We start from the raw sequence: 18,411 nt of genomic DNA, 5'->3' as shown, positions 1-18,411 counted from the left end.
TTAGCCGACTAGGTGGTTCTCAGAGGATGGGAGGAAGAGTGGGACAGGGTTTGGGGTGACAGGAGCCATGGGGTGGAAGGTTCCAGTGAGAGTAAGGATGGGGAAGCTGTATGATCATCCTGCCTTTGAACTCTGAGTTCCCTGGTATTGGGTTTATATTGTTTGTGTGGCTGTAGGGCCAGCAGTGGCTGAGTCTATCCTCGGGGCTGACTTCTGGTGTTCCAGTTCAGCCTCTGCCTGGTGACCCCGGCTTCCGCAGACAAAACCAATCCTGGTGGCAGCCCGAGGAGGTGTGGCACCTGCAGAGGATCTCCAGGGCTCGGAAGAGAGCCAGCAGAGAGCAGGAAGGAGGCTCGCGGTGCCTGGGAGCCAAGTTCAGCTCAGCTCTATTTTGGGTGACAACATTTACAATGTTCCTTCACCCAGAATCATTCCGCCTGCCTGCCCGCCTTCGGTGTTTCCAGCTGATGGATTCTCACGCCTACTTAACAACTGGCTTAGTTCAGGGGCTCCCCAGCTCACTGATTGCTGCCCTTCAGCCCCCCTTGCTGTTCAGCAGGATGCCCACAGCCCTGGGCGGCTAGCATGGGAAGCTGACTCCTTAAGTGCTCTTGGGCTCTTCTGCCCCAAGGAGCCGCTTAAAGGCGGAGGCAGAGGGGGTGGGGACAGTGAATGTCAGAGTTCAGGCGCAGAGGTGTGTGGGCAATTGACTCGGATTTCTGTGCTCCACTTCCTCAGAAAGACCAAGTTACTGAGGGGGAAAATGCTTGATAATGATAATATGCTGTGTTTCTGCATCTTTTGTCTAAGAGACGCCAGGCACACAATCTTGTCCAAGATTACCCTGTTCACTTGATCTTTGGGCGTTTTTAGGTCATATGTAAAAGCTCTGTAGATATCATAGTACAGGAGAGACAAATGACATTCTTTTCTAATTAAAAACTTAAGATTACTATACATTCACTGTAGACAATACATGAAAGTACAATTCTAAGAAAAAATGAAAAATGGTCCCTCTGCTTGGCAAGAACTCTGGCTAGTGGTTCCACTTTTCTTCTGCCTTTTCTTTTTCTTTCTTTCTTCCTTCCTTCCTTTCTTTCTTTCTTTCTTTTTTTCTTTTCTGGGTATGTGTGTTCTTCTGGGCCCATGTATGCTTATGTGGCTTGTATGCATGTCAGTTTTTACTGGGTTCCCTTGGGGTGCGTATAGATCTCAAGGCACAGCACAGGTGTGTTCTCCCCACTAAGTCTGAGTGATTGCCCCCCACCCCCACCTCCTCAAGAGGAAAATCATGCTTCTAGTGAAAGCTGTTGTCTCTTCCAGGAAGGCGTGATGCTGGGAGGAAGGAGCTCAGTGTGGGTTGGGTACCGTGAGGGAGATGTTCTTTCCTCCTAGACCATGACCTTAAAAACCTGCAGAGGACTAGCAAAGAGTTTGCGGGACTGGGGGTATGGCTCAGTGGGAGAGTGCTTCCCTTGCATTCTTGAGGACCTTTCCATGAGGAGAGAGAAAGAGAGAGAGACCTTGGGTGGGGGGGATTTTTAGCCACTGTTGGATAGGGCAACACGGGTGAGGTTTGCCACTGATTTGAATAACTAGCCAGGTGACAGAATGGAGAGTCAAAGGCGTTCATTGCACAGGGGGCTTTTCAAAGCAGCTTGGCATCCATTGCCGAAATGTGCCAAGTCACCACCAAACTCCGCAACCAGTTCGAAAGTACCAGATTCCTTACTTGGTGGTTTGGTTTGAGTTTGGCTGAAACACAGGACTGATACAGTGACTGAGGCAGAGTTTGTTTAAGGGGCGAGTCGGGGAGGAAGGATGAGGGAGCAGTGTGAGCGGGAACAAGACGGGGAAGAGGGAGCCCACTGCACAGCTACGCTTTCTACTGTGTACTCAATTCTATCAGAGTACGTGGAACGCTGTGTGGAACTGTCCGCCCCTCACCCTGAAAGCAGGCTGGGTCCCTCTCTCTCAGACCGCACACTGTCCTGGAATGTCAGCCTGGAATGGCTGGGTATGTGTGACCCTCCAACAGGCAGCTGTGCTGGAGCAGAAGACGGACCAAAGGGTACGTGACTAAGGTCAGGGACTTCCGCTTTTCAATCTTCTGAGCCCTTTCTTAAGTTCACTGCTTTGAGCAATTTGCAAACTGATTTGCCATTGTCTCAACTGTTCTTTTTGTTCCCTATTCCTGTAACTCTCTGGTCTTGTCCATGTTTTACATAACAGTCTGTTTATCTGACTCCAGATGGTGGGTGGTCTGCGCTTTCCACCAAATCTAAAACTCTGCCTCACAGTTCTCAGCTCACAGTGCTTTTGTAGGCCTTGTCAGGGCGAGGTACTGAACCCTTTAGGGCTGAGAGTCTCTCCCTTGGGGAAGGCTGAGTCCTGCAGTCCTTGCCACAGGAGCAGTAGAAAGCAGAGAGAGTGGAGAGTCAGAGGGGATGTGAGGGGAGGGTGAGGCAGGTTGTCGCCTCTGCTCGAGCAGTCTCTAGTTTGGAGATAAAACAGACACTGTGTGGCTCTGGATTGTGTTTGCTCACCAGAACACCCTGATGCAGGCTTCCTGAGTCCCCAAGGTAGACAGATGGCTGGCCCTCAGGGGCTTTTTTGGCTTTGACTTCGGTGTGGATAGGGTAGGTGTTTACCACAACAGAGGCATTGTTGTAGCCCTCTGGCATTTCAGAATCGCGTTCTGACCTCATAGCTTTTCTGCAGGCAGTAGTGAAACCTGGTCCTTCACTCTTCTCGTATAGAGACCACAGGCTCAAAGGGGCCAGGTGCTTTACCCAAGGCATGCCATCCTTCACTCCAGGCCTCCTGATTTGCAGCTTAGGATTCGTGACTTGTGACTCTGCACTTTCTCCACATCCTGCTCCCACAGCAGCAACAGAGCACTCTCCTTGTTCTGCCCCAGCCTGGGATGTGTGGCCAGATGAAGGTTCTGAGGGGAATGCTACGCTTCATCTGCACACACCTGCTGCTCCTCACTGTGTCAAAGAGAGCCCCGGCTCAGAGATTCCTGTTTTACCCAGAGGGACAATCCTCACAGCAACTGAGGATTGGCCTTGTCCTCTCACCTGGTTGAGCCTGAGGACCACTGAGAGGGGAACATGTCTATCCTGAGTCCTACAGCCTGTGGACAGGAGGCTTGGGAACCTTCTAAGCAGGGATCACAAGCTTGATTTCCTGGGACTGTGCTGCGTACCAGGCCTGAGGAGGGCTACATGAGGGTATCTTCACTGACTACAGAGCTTTGGCTCTGGGGGCTGCTTCTATCTATTTCTGCACTTTGGCAGATGATGTCCCATATGGCAGAGTCAGCCCTGCCACGTTTGTCTTAGCCTGGGATTAGGCAGTGGTATCTTCCCTTTACCTGCCAGGAAGGTCTGTTTTGTTGACCTTTGGTCTCTGTCCCCCTTTCGTGACAAAGCATGTGAACTACTGTTTGGAGATGCAAACCCTTCGTCTTAATTGGCAGACGCTTGTCAGATGTCTTCATGAGATCATCCATGTATTCCTGCTGCTCTCTTAGTATTACTCAGAGCTTTGAGGGTTTAGACCAAGGAGATGGGGCCAGGACAAAGGCACAGTGCTAGGCTCTGGTAGAGCCGTGGGAGAAACAAAGGAAGGCTTCTGGTTTCCTTTTCTTTGGTCCCAGTGACTATTCCTAAACCCTAATCAAAGTTAGAGACATCCCCACCACTACCATAAACTTCCTGTCAAGGTTTTAAATGAAATAATTTAGACGGTATTTGTTGAGAGTTGATCATATGTGCTGTAGAACCCGAAGAGGAACTCAACGTGCTCTCTACCTTCAAGAATCTTACGGCGTGGCTGGAGAGGAAGGGGGCTGCTGGTGAGCAAGAAAGTTTAAGTGCTGGAGGGAGGGCATCGCTTTTACTACGCAGGACATCGGTGTATTCGGGCTAGAGAGGACACGCTTGGATCCGTCTGGTCTAGAGAAGCCTTCCCGCAAGAAATGGCACATCAGCCCAGCCCCTGCAGGGACATACACTTCCCTCAGGGGAGGTGCCACAGGTTGCCGCTGCTGAGTGGGACTTTGATGAACTCTTGCCAACAACAAGAGTGTTAGGATGCCGGGGACAGGGTTATCTGGTTCTTAGCGTTCATCACAGTACTGTTCATAAGGCTAATGTTGCCCAAATAGCACTGATGGGACATTGACGACTAGACTGTGGCCCCTGCCTTCCTCGAATTGTGGAATGACATTCGGCCATGTCTTAGTTAGGGTTTTTATTGCTGCGAAACAACACCATGGCCACGGCAACTCTTACAAGGAAAATATTTAATTGAGGGGGCTTGCTTACAGTTTCGGAGGTTCATTCAGTCCATTATCATGATGGGGAGCATGGCAGTGTGCAGGCAGATGTGGAGCTGGAGAAATAGTTGAGAGTCCTACATCTTGCAGGCAACAGGAAGTCAACTGACAGTCCCACTGAGGGAAGCTTGAGCAAAAGAGACCTCAAAGCCCACCCCCACAGTGACACACTTCCTCCAACAAGGCCACACCTCTTATTAGTGCCACTCCCTTTGGGGGCCATTTTCTTTCAAACCACCACAGACCACATCATTTCATGACTTCTGAGAGCATTCATAAAAAAATTGTTCACTAGAAAAAAATCAGGTTCCAGATACTGTCTGAGTGCGTTTATATTCGTTAACGCAGTGATGGGCTAAAAAAATCAGAAAATGGAAGGGGATTGGGACGCTCAGCAGTTAAGGGCACCTGTTGCTTTTGCAGGGGACCCGGGTTTCATTCTCAGCACCCACATGGCAGCTCACAACCACCTGTATCTCCAGCTCCAGGGGATCTGCTCCCTCTCTTCTGACCCCCGGCAATAGCATTCATGTGGCCCACATACATACACGCAGACAAAGTACTTAGATATGTGATACAAAATAAATAAGTCTAAAAATGTATTTTAATTTGTTTTGCCCTTCCATTTTCTGATTTTTTTTTTTTTGCTACATTTCACTAACTTGTAAGATAAAATGACTTTTGATGTTTTCCCTTCTTTTAAATGAAAGGATTGGAATGGTATATACTGAGTGGAAAGCTCCAGTGGAGACACGGGGCCCTTTACTCACCCTGGGCTTTGGCAATGGGTAGCGAGGAGAGCGCTCACTCCTCACGTGAGCACCACGCTGGGGCAGCTTCTGCATGAACTCTCCCTTTTGCCTGAACCCACGCCCATCCAAGACAACAGCAGAGGGGGGCTGAATGTCCCATCTACACATGTGAAGTCCCACTTCTTGGAAGCGCCCTTCTTCAGGCTTTCCATTTTAGTCAGGAAGTCACTGCTGCCCACCGTCTGTCTAACAAAGACAAAGGTGTCTGTCCAGCCTGAGCCTCTTGGGAGGGTTAGGAGAGGAGAGGAGAGCGATGGAGCCCATCTTCCACATTAGTGGAGTGAGCGCAGGCTCTCTGTTCCCCGAAAAGCTTTTCGATGACCGCTTGGTCTAGACTCCATGTCTGTCTCAGCAATCACTATCATCTGGATGTCGCATCAGGACACTTGGGTGCTTCCTTTTCTGTCCCCTTCAGCAGGGTTGAGATTAATGTGTACTATGTTCTAATTTGAATGCTCATTAGTATTTTTAGACTACCCCTTTTATCACACATTTCCAAAATCTAAAACCGCTCGTCTCTCCTCATTGCTTCTAGGCTCATGTCCAGACTCAGCCTGCATCCGAGGCTGTTCACTTTCTGATGGCCCCTTTCCTAGCCTGTCCAGACACTTTCCTTCTGCAGCTCATCCAAGCCAACCCACTAGGCTTACTGCTCCCCACAAACATCTGCCTCCTGGTGCCTGGGCACCCCTCCAACCACCGCGAAATCGCTTTTATTCCCTGTGTGAAACCCAGTTGCGCTCCCTCTCCCTGGCTGGCTGGAGTCTTTTCTCCCGAAGTCCCCCAAGACCTCTTTTTTTGTTTTTCCAACAATCTCTCCGGGGTCAGGCTCTGTGTCCTACCATCCAACCATTCTATGCCTTAATTTTACATTTAAAAATTATGGAGGTCTGGGGAGGTGACTCGGTTGATGAAGTGTTTACTGCATAAGTACAAGGACCCACGTTTGGATTCCCAGCACCAATGTGGGCTAGGGCACAGCAGTTTTAACCCCAGCACTTGAGGGGACAGAGACAGGTAGAGATCCCGGACCTCACGGCTAGCCAGCCTCAATGAGTTGGTGAGCTCCAGGTTCAGTGAGAAAAAAAATAAAGAAGACAGCAACTGTGGAAGACACAGACTTCAACTTGCACACTCATGCACACACTTATATGACACACACACACACACACACATGCACAACTCACTGTGGTTCTGCATAATGGTGACCAACAACTATTTTTAAGCATAATTCAGTAGTGTTAAGACTGTGCATCTGCTAGACACCACAATTTCCAGAACTCTTCCATCTACACCCTTTAGATCACAACTCTCTGTTTCACCTTGTTTGGCATTTTGTCAGGGATTGTCTTGTGATATTGTTTATGTCAAACTGTTCCATTCAGTTAGCATTTGGTGAGCCCCAGAGTTCCAGAGAAGTTGTTGGTAGATCCTAGGGGACAGTGGAGACACTTCTCCCAAACAAGAAGTCATAATCGTTAGTGAGTGAGAGTTTTCCCTTTCAGCGAGGTGTGGTGATATATGCCTCTAACCCCATCACTTGGGGGCTGAGACAGGGGGGTCGTGAATTGAAGGCCAGCCTGGGCTACATAGCAAGACCCTACCTCAAAAAAAGTGAATCCTCAAATGCCCCTTCTTCCAGTTAACTTTTTCATTTGTATATGTCCCATGTCCCTATACAGACAGCGTAAGAATGACCTTCCTATGAACTACAGTCACCTTTTTTTTGGCACAAAGCAGAATAAAGTGACTACTCACAGGCAGATTTAGACCTTGGCGTCCCGGTTACACTGGAATAGGGATGAGCATGCACTCCCTGCGTGTTGCTGGATAATTACATATGCTGTTGTAAATGAGCACTTGGGCTATTTGGGGAGTCTGAGTTCTTTCAACTAGATCATACTTTTAAAAAGGGAGGACCGTTTTTCACCATGGCAAAGTTAATCCCCTTTTATTTTCTTATAATTCAGCTTGTGTCTGTCAAAGAAGTAAAAAAAAAAAAAAAAAAAAAACAAAAAAAAAAACAATATAACAAGCACAAGAAGGAACCAAGAAAGAGGGGCAAGGAAAAGAACACAAATAATTGGTTTTTGTTTCTTGAGACAGGGTTTCACCATGTAGCCCTGGTTGACTGGAAACTCTTCTGTGTAGACCAGGCTGGCCTCAGACTCACAGAAATTTGCCTGCCTTTGCTTCCAGGGTGCTGGGATCAAAGGCATAGGCCACTATGTCTATTAAGGTTGTTTGTTTTGTTTTGATTTGTTTTATTTTGAGTCAGGGTCTGCTTTGTAGTCCAGGCTGGGTCTGAACTCACTATATAGCTCAGGCTGGCCCACTTTCAACTCCTGACCTTACTGCAGCAGCCTCCAGAGAGGCAATACAGATATGCTTTTAAAAATACAGTCATATCGTGGATATACATTTATTTTATTGGGTTATAGGATTTGATTATATTTATTTATCAATAGAGATATTCCTATAATATCATTTTGAAAGAACAAATATTTATCAAGGGGCTACACCTCTGCTAGGCGTCAATTTCAGTATAGAGAATAAATCAATAAACAAGTCTTGCATAATGCTTACATTATGAATTCAGGTAAGATAATAAGTAAATATACAGACTACTGATAAGGGTTATTACAAACAGATGATATAGAAGTAACTAGCACATTTTAGAAGTTCTGTTTGAAGAAGAAAAATTTTTTGTTTGTTTTTAAATTTGTTTTTGTTTTTGTAGACAGGGTTTTCTCTGTGTAGCCCTGGCTATCCTGGAACTCACTCTGTAGACCAGGCTGGCCTCGGACCCGCAGAGATCTGCCTGCCTCTGTCTCCTGAATGCTGGGATTAAAGGTGTGTGCCATGCTCAGCTGTTTCTTAATTTTTGAGACAGGGTCTTACTATGGTAAACCAGGCTGGCCTCAAGATTGGAATGATCTTGTCTCTTGAGTGCCAGTATATTTTTTTAATCTCTCTCTTTTTTAAATTTATGTGTGTTGGTGTTTTGCCAGCATGTATGTCTGTATGAGGGTGTTGGGTACCCTGGAACTGGAGTTACAGACAACTAGTTGTAAGTTGCCATGTGGTGCTGGGAATTAAACTCAGGTCCTCTGGAAAAACAGCCAGTGCTCTTAAGCACTGAGCCATCTCTTCAGCCGCAAGTGCCAGAATTCTCCATATGTCCCACCATACTCTGCTAAGAAAGAAAAATGTGACCTGAGGCCTTAATGATATGATAAAGATTAGAGGGAAACATTTTCCAGCAAGGGGCTATGGTGGCCACACTGACCAAATCTTGCAGATAAGTTTGACATGTTTGAGAAATTAAGATAGCCACTGTGGCTAAAAGTGAAAAAGAGAGTGTCTTGGTTAGGCCTTCTATTGCTGTGAAGAGACACCATCACCACGGCAACTCTTATAAAGGAAAACATTTATTTGGGGTGGCTTACCTCACAGTTTCAGAGGTCTAGTCCATTATCATCATGGTGAGACATGGCGGCATGCAGGCAGACATGGTGCTGGAGAAGGAACTGAGAGTTCTACATCTTGATCTGCAGGCAACAAGAAGTGAACTGTGACACTGGACATAGCTTGAGCATAGGAGACCCCAAAGCTCATCCCAACAGTAACACACTTCCTCCAACAAGGCCACATCTACTCCAACAAGGCCATACCTTCTAATAGTGCCATTCCCTATGAACTTATGGGAGCCAATTACATTTAAACTACCACAGAGGGGAAGTCATATCTGAAGCCATTGGAAAGGAAGATGTAGATAGGACCTTTTTATAGGGTCCTTTGGGAACTCATATGTTCAAAGCTTGGGGGTTTTATCCTAACATCTATGAGAAGCCACTAGGCAGAAATGGCATGATCTGACACATTTTATGAAAATTGCCCTTCATAAATGTAATTTATACCACTAACAAAAGAGACATACTACTTGTACATAATCACCTCATTAGTTTTTAAAGATAATCAATACTTGTGGTGGCTAATCTTGGTGGTCAACTTGGCTACATCTGGAATTAACCAAAACCCAAGTGGCTGGGCTTGCTTGTGAAGGATTTTTAGTTAACTGGATCATCTGAGGTTGGAAGACTCACCCTAAATCCAAGCCCCACCTGCTGGCTGCCTATATAAGGATGTGAGAGAAAGAAGCTTTTGCTCCCTGCCTGCTTTCTCTTGCTCTCACAGGCAAGTCCATTCCTTCACTGGTATTAGAGCCTACTTCTTTGGGATTTCAACACATACTGAGACATCCAGTCTTGTGGACTGAACAACTACCAGATTCTTGAACTTTCCACTGGGAGACAGCCATAGTTGGATGAGCTGGACCACAGTCTGCAAACTACTCTAGTAAATGTCCTTTTATTACACACACACACACACACACACACACACACACACACACACACACACATATATATATTATAGATAGATAGATAGATAGATAGATAGATAGATAGATAGATAGATAGATGAATTCTATCAGTTCTGTTCCTATGGAGAACTCTTACTAATACAATACCCTTACACAGAAAATATCACAGGTCTTCACCAAACAGAGAAGGAAAAATAAGAGAAGGGTTGTGGTGGTGTTGATTTGCTTATAGATCAAAAGATCCAAAGGTATATGAAGAGTCTGGCTAGGTCAGGTCACGACATTTAGGACTTTATTTTGAAGTGCCAAAACAAAGCAAGGAAGTGACCACTGAACAGTCAGGTGAGCAGGGACTGTGGCTAGGGAGAGAAGGGGCTGGGGAGACACACCTAGGCTTCTCCTGTGGCTGTTTTCATCTCCTTTGGTGGCTGCTGGCATCACGGTAATAACCTTGTAAAAATGATGTTGTTCTCTATATTTCTGCCATTTTGCTCGTGAAGAACTTTAAAAATCAACAACTATTTGTGACGCAGCGGAGCCGACAAGAACTTCCTAACCAAATAAGGGTGGCTACAAAACACCAGAGCTGGGCCAGGGTGTAGCTCGGCGGAGAGCCCTCGCCTAGCATGTGTCAGGAGCTAGGTCTCCACAGAAACAAACAAAACCCACTAGACCAAACGTCTTCTCAAACAGGGATATTAGAGGCGACCAGTGTGAAAGCAGGATGAAACAAGGACACCCATCTTCTGTTTAATCCCTGGTCCCTGGAGCCTCTCCCCTTCATCACAGTCACACCTTCACGGTTTCAGATAATCAGGCACTTGCTGTGTAAAAATATTAAAGGGAGAATACCTCATTTCTAGATTACACACTGTTTTGAGCAGCATAATAAAAATCTCTTTCATTACTGTGTATTGTTGTAATTGTTCCGTTTTATCTTTTAGTTATTATTTCTCAGTGCTTAATTTATAACTTAAACATTATCATTGAAATGTATGCATAGGAGAAAACACAGCATATACATGCATATATGTATATTTTATTTATAAAGTAAATATATATGTGGCTTGTTACTGCTATTTGTAGTTTTAGGCATCTGCTGGGGGATCTTGGAATGTAGCCTGCACAGATAGAATGACTAAATTGTCACAGAAAAACCATAAACAACATAACATTATTAAAAATAAAAGGAGAATCTAGCTACTTAACCTGAAATAACATGGATATGTTAAAGATATCTTCATTCTGTATAACCTGTTGCTAGTGGTTTCTCTAAAGTGGAGGGTGTTACAAAAAATTTTAAAACAGGCACATTTGCCGGGCAGTGGTGGCGCATACCTGGGAGGCAGAGGCAGGAGGATCTCAGTGAGTTCGAGGTCAGCCTGATCTACAGAGTGAGTTCCAGTACAGCCAGGACTGTTATACAGAGAAACCCTGTCTTGAAAAAGCAAATTTTAGCCAGGTGGTGGTGGCACACATCTCTAATCCCAACACTCGGGAGGCAGAGCCAGGCGAATCTCTGTGAGTCTGAGGCCAGCCTGGTCTACAGAGTGAGATCCAGGACAGGCACCAAAACTACACAGAAAAATCCTGTCTCAAAAAACCAAAAAGAGGCCAGGCGGTGGTGACGCACGCCTTTAATCCCAGCACTCGGGAGGCAGAGCCAGGTGGATCTCTGTGAGTTCGAGGCCAGCCTGGGCTACCAAGTGAGTTCCAGGAAAAGACGCAAAGCTACACAGAGAAACCCTGTCTCGAAAAACTAAAAAAAAAAAAAAAAAAAAAGAAAAAAAAAAGAAAAAGAAAATTTTATGGGAGGGGGATCAAATATTTAAGAATAAATTGAACAAGTCTTTTATGGAGAAAGAAATTGCAAATTCATTAGGAGATATAGAAAAATTAAGAAATGGAGGGAGACAATACCTTACGAGGCAGAAATTTTTAGTTTATAAACATATAAACATTTTCCAGTTTGCCTCGTTTGAACAGAGTTTCTATTGATCTAGTGTTTTGTGTTACCTGATTGGGATTTCTAAAGTTCTGAAAAAAAAAAAGAGCTTAGAAGGACAGACCTTGCTTCCTGAATGTGAGGACTTACACAGTTAGACTCACAGACATGGAACTGCGTAGGTGACGTAAGCAGTGTGTCAAACCAGTAGGGAAATAAGAAATGGAACTGGGGGAAAGTTACATGCAAATTATGTGAAATTGGATGCCTGCTTACATTCTGTCTGGAGTATCAACCCCAGATGGCTTAAGTAGTGAAATATTTTTTTTTTAATCCCACAACTCTGAAACTCATTAATGGAAAATATGGTATTATCTTCCAGGATTTTGAGAGGAGAACTATTTTTAAATAAGATCCAGAAATATTGACAACCAAAGAAAAACTGACAAGCTCGGCCGCGTTAATAGTGAGAACTTTTATAAATCAAAAGATACCTTCAATAAAGTACAAAGGAGCGGGGTGTGGTGGCACATGCCTTTAATCCCAGCACTTGGGCCACATAGAGAGACCCTGTCTCAAAACACAAGAGAAAGAAGGAAAGAAAGAAAGAAAGAAAGAAAGAAAGAAAGAAAGAAAGAAAGAAAGAAAGAAAGAAGGAAGGAAGGAAGGAAGGAAGGAAGGAAGGAAGGAAGGAAGGAAAAGAAAGTGAAAAGACTAGGAAAAAAGCTTTGCAGGGGTTGAGGATTTAGCTCAGTGGTAGAGTGCTTGCCTAGTCAAGCTCAAGGCCCTGGGTTCGATCTTCAGCTCTGGGGGAAAACAAAAAAAAGCTTTGCAACACACCACCAGCAAAAAACTGTATGAAGACCATATTATGACTTCCAGTTTGGAGTTTTGTTTTTGTTTTGTTTTGTTTTTGTTTTTTTGAGACAGGATTTCTCTATGTTGCTTCACGCCTTTCCTGGAACTCACTCTGTAGCCCAGGCTGGCCTCAAACTCACAGAGATCCACCTGGCTCTGCCTCCCGAGTGCTGGGATTAAAGGCATGTGCCAGTTTGGTGTTTTTGTGGGACTCCTGTGTGTGGATATGTGTGTGTCTCTGCATCTCTATATATTTTTCCTGATTTTTCTTTGACTTTTTCTTCCGTTTGTTTTGACTTGTTTTTGTTTTATCTAATTTATTATTATTCTTTAGATGCCTTTTTGTTTTCTAAGGAGAGACAGAAAGAGTGTAGGTCTGAATAGGAGGAGAGGAAGGAGATGGGGAAGGGGATATAATTGGAATATATTGTATCCAAAAAAATCTATCAATAAAAAGAATACTTTAGAAACAACTTTGACAAATTACTAAGAAAAGCATGAACAAACCAATTTAAAAAAAAAAAAAACAACCAAATGACATGTTGAGCCTCTCAGAAAACAGGAAACATTTGAGATAAAAAATAAATAAATAAAATAAAATGTAGGGCCAGTGGGGTGACTGAGAGGGCAAAGGTGCCTGCCACCAAACCCACTGACCTGAGTTCAATCCCTGGAACCCACGAAGCAGAATCTCCAAAGCTGTTCATTGGCCTTCAATATGCCCACCCAATAGTAAGAAATGAAATAAAATAAAAAGCCTTTTTTTAAAAAACAAAAATAATAAAATATCAAGTGATTTCAGCACCACATTACTAGAGAACAAGACCACAGTTACAGGATTTTCAGCACCTGTTTGAGTGGCAGAACTGAAAACTTAATATTAGGAACTGAAAGCTTAATAATAGAAAGCATTGAAGAGAACATGGAACTCTTCAAAGCTGCTGGTAGAAGGACAAACTGGGAGTGATCTGGAAAACACATTCCTGTATGATAAGGAGCACACACAATAAGTGCTCCGAACTGTACATGAGAGCTGCTGGCTGGATTAGGTGTGCAACACAATGTGTATTATGTCATGGAATGTAACAAGGACAATGAGATAGTATGGCAGCTTATTTATTTACTTTTATTTTATGTGCATTGGTATGAGAGTGTTTTGCCTGTGGGTATGTCTGTGTGAGGGTATTGGATCCCCTTAAACTGGAGCTACAGACAGTTGTGAGCTGCCATGTGGGTGTTGGGAATTGAACCCAGGTCCTCTGGAAGAGCAGTTGGTGCTCTTAACCACTGAGCCATGTCTCCAGTCCCCAGGATATTTTGGCACTTTAAATGAAGTAGAGTTTTATGCAACAACATCCATGCATCTTAGTAAATACTGAGTGCAAAAATATTCCATGCCGTATCGTACTTTTATGAAATTCAATCTACTTATATAAATAAAATAGGAACACTTAGGAATTTGTATAGATGCAATAACTACACTCAAAGGAAGTGAGTGTTCGGGATGACGGCTGCTTGCCGCGGGAAGAAGTGAGATGTTGGAGAGGCTAAAGGGTTAGGTGTAGCTGATGGCAGAGAGCTAGCCCTTCCTGTAGGTGGTGAATTTGTGGGTGCTTAACACGTTTAAAACAAATAGCTAGCTAGCCCTGCCAGCCAGCTAAGTAGACAGCTCTGGCTGCTCTGGGGAAAATGGATGGAAGGTGTAAAAAGCGAAGCGGGTTGAGCAGTCAGAAGGTTGTTCAGTAATCCGTGGGGAAGGGGGTGGTGCCTCACACCCAGAGGGTGGCAGCGGAGATAAGAGTAATGGACAGAATCAGAATGTATGCTGGAGGCAGTAGAGAATTTGTTCTGATAGCTTAGATGTGGGAGGTAAGAAATGTTCTATTTTGTGAAGCTGCCAGAATTTATTTAACAATATGCTCCAATTGTATATCCAGATTGTTTACAATATTTTTTGCTCCATAAAAAGGTCTAAAATGAACATTCCTGCAGCTTAATCTTCATGCTGCTTGAATTCATTTCTCTCCTTTTTGTGGTATGAGTTTGGGTTTTATTTTATTTTGTTTGACTTTGTGTGTGTGTGTGTGTGTGTGTGTGTGTGTGTGTGTGTGTGTGTGTATGTGTGTTTAAGAGAAGGTTCGGGTTCACAGCTAAATTAAGAGGAAGGTGTGGAGACCTTGCCTAGATCCCCCACCCGTCCACCCATGTGTAGATGATCCCCTTTTCAATGCCACCACCACACCACCACTGTGGAGCGTTTATTACACAAGAGGACCGCACACTGACTCAACATCATCCCAAACCCATAGTTCACATCCAGGCTCACACTGTGCTTTACAGTCTACAGATCAAGTCCAGCACTTTTGTCTGGTGTTATAGTCATCAGAGTGTTTGCACTGCCCTCAAAGGCATCAGTACCCTGCTGCTCATCCATCCTCCAATCCCTGTCTCTATAGTTTGCCTTTTCCAGGCTGCCATATAGTTGGAATTTTAGTTTGTAGCCTTTCCAGATCAGCCTTTTATTTAATAATTAATGGGCGTTTGTGTTTTCCCTATTTCTTTGCTTGATGGTTTTTTTTGTTGTTGATTTTCTTGTTTTGATTTTTTTTTTTTTTTTGACAGTCATGCTATGTAGCTCTTGGTGGCCTGGAACTCACAAGGTAGACCATAATAGTCTTGAACTTTTAGTGATCTTCCTGCCTCTGATTTAATGTCATTTTAGCACCAAATACTATCCCGTGATCCAGCTGTTCCATGGTTTCTTTATCCATCCATCGTTAAGTGATGGCTAAAGCTTATGTCTTCACAGAGCCTCTGATATAACAGCCACTAGCCTCAGGTGGGAAACATTTACGTTCATCAAAAACAAGTAAAATTAGGGGCTGTCAAGCTGGCTCAGTGGATAGAGCAGCTTGCTGCTAAGCCTGATGGTCCTGGGTTTGATCTCCAGGACCCATGTGGTATAAGGACAGAACTGACTCCCCCAAGTTGTCCTCTGACCTCTGCATGCACATCATGGAACGTACACCACACACACACACACACACACACACACACACACACACACACACACACACAAATAAAAGTATAATAAAATTTATATAAAGTTGAACCGTTTTGGGCTGGAAAGATGGCTTAGCAGTTTAGAGCACTGACTGCTCTTCCAGAGGACCCAAGTTCAATTCCCAGCACCCACATGGCAGCTCACAACTGTCTGTAATTCCAATTCCAGGGAACCTGACACCCTTACACAGACATACATGCAGGCAAAAATACTAGTTCTCATAAAGTAAATAAATTAAATTTTTTTTTAAAAAAAAAGTTGAACAGTTTCTCAGTTTTCTCATTGCATTTCAGATCCTTCAGAACAACCCTTACAGGACATTTCCACTACCATAGGAAGTTCTAGGGACTGCAGTACAGAATTTTTCTCCTCCAGAACTCCTCCTCGTTGTGGCTACCCAGGGTTTCTCTTAGCTGTGGAACTGAAACGGCCTCAGGCCTGTGACAGTTCCTGAGGACTGTATGTAGAATGTGTTAATGGAGACGTCTACCATCTGTTCATGGCATGGCTCAACCTAGGCCACAACAGTTTCCCTCCAATGCAACGTTCCAGGGGTAGGGCGATGTCTTGTATACCCTCCAGGCAGACCATGGGAGGCTTCACCTAGCTAAGGAAGAATGCTGACCTGCAGCCAAACGTTCAAACTCTTTATCCTTAGTTCCTTCCCACGGTGTTGGTTTCTTCTTGTGTAGTATAAGGATAAGCGATTCTTTTGCTTTTACGTTTTCAAGGAGAGGGTACACACCAGTGACAAAACTCTGGATTCCATATTCTCTCTGCTAATCCTGGATCTGGGGTCAGCAATCGCCTATGTCTTTATCCTGCCTGGGTCTAGTCCCTGCGGTGAGAAGCCGCTTTTGCCAGTAACTTAAATATAGTGCCAGGAGCCCCAAATGCCATGTTCCAGTCTTGGCTTGTACACTGACTCATGATATGACTCCATGAAAGTCACTTCCCTTCTCCTCCCAATGGGTCATCAGAAGTAGAAGGATAATGGTCCTGAGTCACCTCGCAGAAAGGAGTTACTTAGGGATCACCGAGGCTCAGACCTGAAAGGACAAAAGAACAACCCATTCTACACAGGACTCTTCAGGAGAGACTTGCTTTCCCATGGCCTAGGAGAGGGGTCCGCGGAGCTCTAAGCCTGCCACTGAAGACCTGAAAACCTCTAGAATTCTACACTGTGGGAGGTGCGCAGAAGCCTGCAGGCAGCTTCCTGGGGAGGATCCAAAGTTGTCCTCACATTCTGGGAAGTGTAGTCATCCCCAAAACTTCTGAATCACTGCCTCTGAAGTTTTAATTTGTTGGTCCTTTGGGTTCTGAGGGGAAGGGGAGCTACTTCTGCTATGAGGCCAATGAAGGCTGGGCTTCTCCTCCAGGAAGTCAAAGCCCTAAAGTGAAGGCCTGGCTAACACCTACTGAATGGGCCTCATCCAATGGCCCAGCACTCTCAGGCTCTGGAGGCTGAAATGAAATATTTTCTGCCTCGTGCATCCTTCTCATCACCTGGTTCCAAGTCTGTTCCTTCAGATGTGTGAGGTTGGAGTCAGTGTGGTATACCCCAAGAACATGAGATGGGAGCACAGGTACCATGTCGGTCCAAGTGGCCAGGCTAGAGGGATCAGGACTAAGAAGAAACTGTTATCTGTGAAGACTACATGAAAGGCAGAGGAGCCTTATAGGCTGGGTCTCCGAATACCTGATACAAATACATCTCTATCCTGATACCATCAACCCTAAATCACTTTATGACTTTGACTGTCACTTAGCTTCTTTGTGCTTATTGTATCATCTATAAAATAAACTTTCCCTAAATACTGACAGTGGCTATTGAGAGAAATAAGAATTAATTTCACAAAAATTAGCATGTATTGCATTTTCTTGTTTTGTTTTGTCTTGAGATGAGGTCTCTCTATGTAGTTCTGGCTGGCCTGAAACTCTCTACATAGACCAAGCTGACCTGAAACTCTGCCTCCTGAGTGCTGGGGTTAAAGGTATGTGCCACCATGCCCAACTGTCGTTTTAAAGTTAATAAGTACTCCTTGTAGGAAATAGGAAAACAGGAAAAAAATCACTCATAATTTCACCATGTCTGAGTACAGCCTTATGGTGGTTTGAATGAAAATGGCCCCCAAAGGGAATGGCACTATTAGGAGATGTGGCCTTGTTGAAGTAGGTGTGGCCTTGTTGAAGTAGGTGTGGCCTTGTTGGGGGAAGTGTGTCATTTTGGGGGCGGCCTTTGAAGTCTCTTCTGATCGTTTCACTCAGTGTGACAGTCTACTTCCTGTTGTCTGCATATTGACATGTAGCAGCTACCTCTCCAGCACCGTGTCTACCTACACACTGCCATGTCCCAACATGATAATAATGGACTGAACCTCTGAACTGTAAGCTATGGTGATATTTTATTTGTACTAAAATGTGATTTTATTTGTATGTTAATAAATAAAGTTGCCCCGGGGGTCAGAGCTATTAGCAAGTCATAGCAAAGGCCAGGCGGTGGTGGTGCACACCTTTAATCCCAGCACTCAGGAGGCAGAGCCAGGTGGATCTTTGTGAGTTTGAGGCCAGCCTGGTCTACAAAGCGACGCTCAGGCAGGCGTAGCCCCGGGAAGAACCCGGGGCCACAAGTGTGTTCGAAGTGTCGATGATCAATGTGTCCTGCAATTCACATTAATTCTCGCAGCTAGCTGTGTTCTTCATCGACGCACGAGCCAAGTGATCCACCACTAAGAGTCCTGTGACTGGCTGTGCAGCTGGGTGGCTGGCCCTGGAGTCCTCCTCCTTCTCTGGAGTCCTCCTCCTTCACTTCTTTTTTTTTTTTAAGTTTTATTTAAAAAACATTTGGTGCAATATTAAAAAGCAATACATCCAGGTGGAACAACGATGGACAGACAGAAAGGGAAGAGCCGGAGGACCGAAGGTCCCTTACCTCACCTGCTCTCCAGAGGCCAGAGGTCAGGGATAAATTCTGCAGTCTCAATATGTAATACTACTCAGCCC

At 44.8% G+C, this 18,411-nt stretch overlaps 1 protein-coding gene and 1 non-coding gene across 2 annotated transcripts in view; one reads left to right on the top strand and one right to left on the bottom strand.

Annotated features, from left to right (window-relative positions):
* Positions 1–18,411, top strand: part of Nrg2 (neuregulin 2) — a 192,231-nt gene that overhangs the window by 44,057 nt on the left and 129,763 nt on the right. The gene's annotated exons all lie outside the window — the stretch shown is intronic.
* Positions 17,994–18,146, bottom strand: LOC131896220 (5.8S ribosomal RNA). The gene has a single exon (XR_009375387.1). It is a non-coding gene; the product is annotated as a 5.8S ribosomal RNA (ribosomal RNA).

The sequence above is a fragment of the Peromyscus eremicus genome, chromosome 19, assembly GCF_949786415.1.
Source record: "Peromyscus eremicus chromosome 19, PerEre_H2_v1, whole genome shotgun sequence".
NCBI classification, from domain to species: domain Eukaryota; kingdom Metazoa; phylum Chordata; class Mammalia; order Rodentia; family Cricetidae; genus Peromyscus; species Peromyscus eremicus.
The sequence above is the reverse complement of the archived record's forward strand: the minus strand, read 5'-3'. Positions and strand labels throughout refer to the sequence as shown.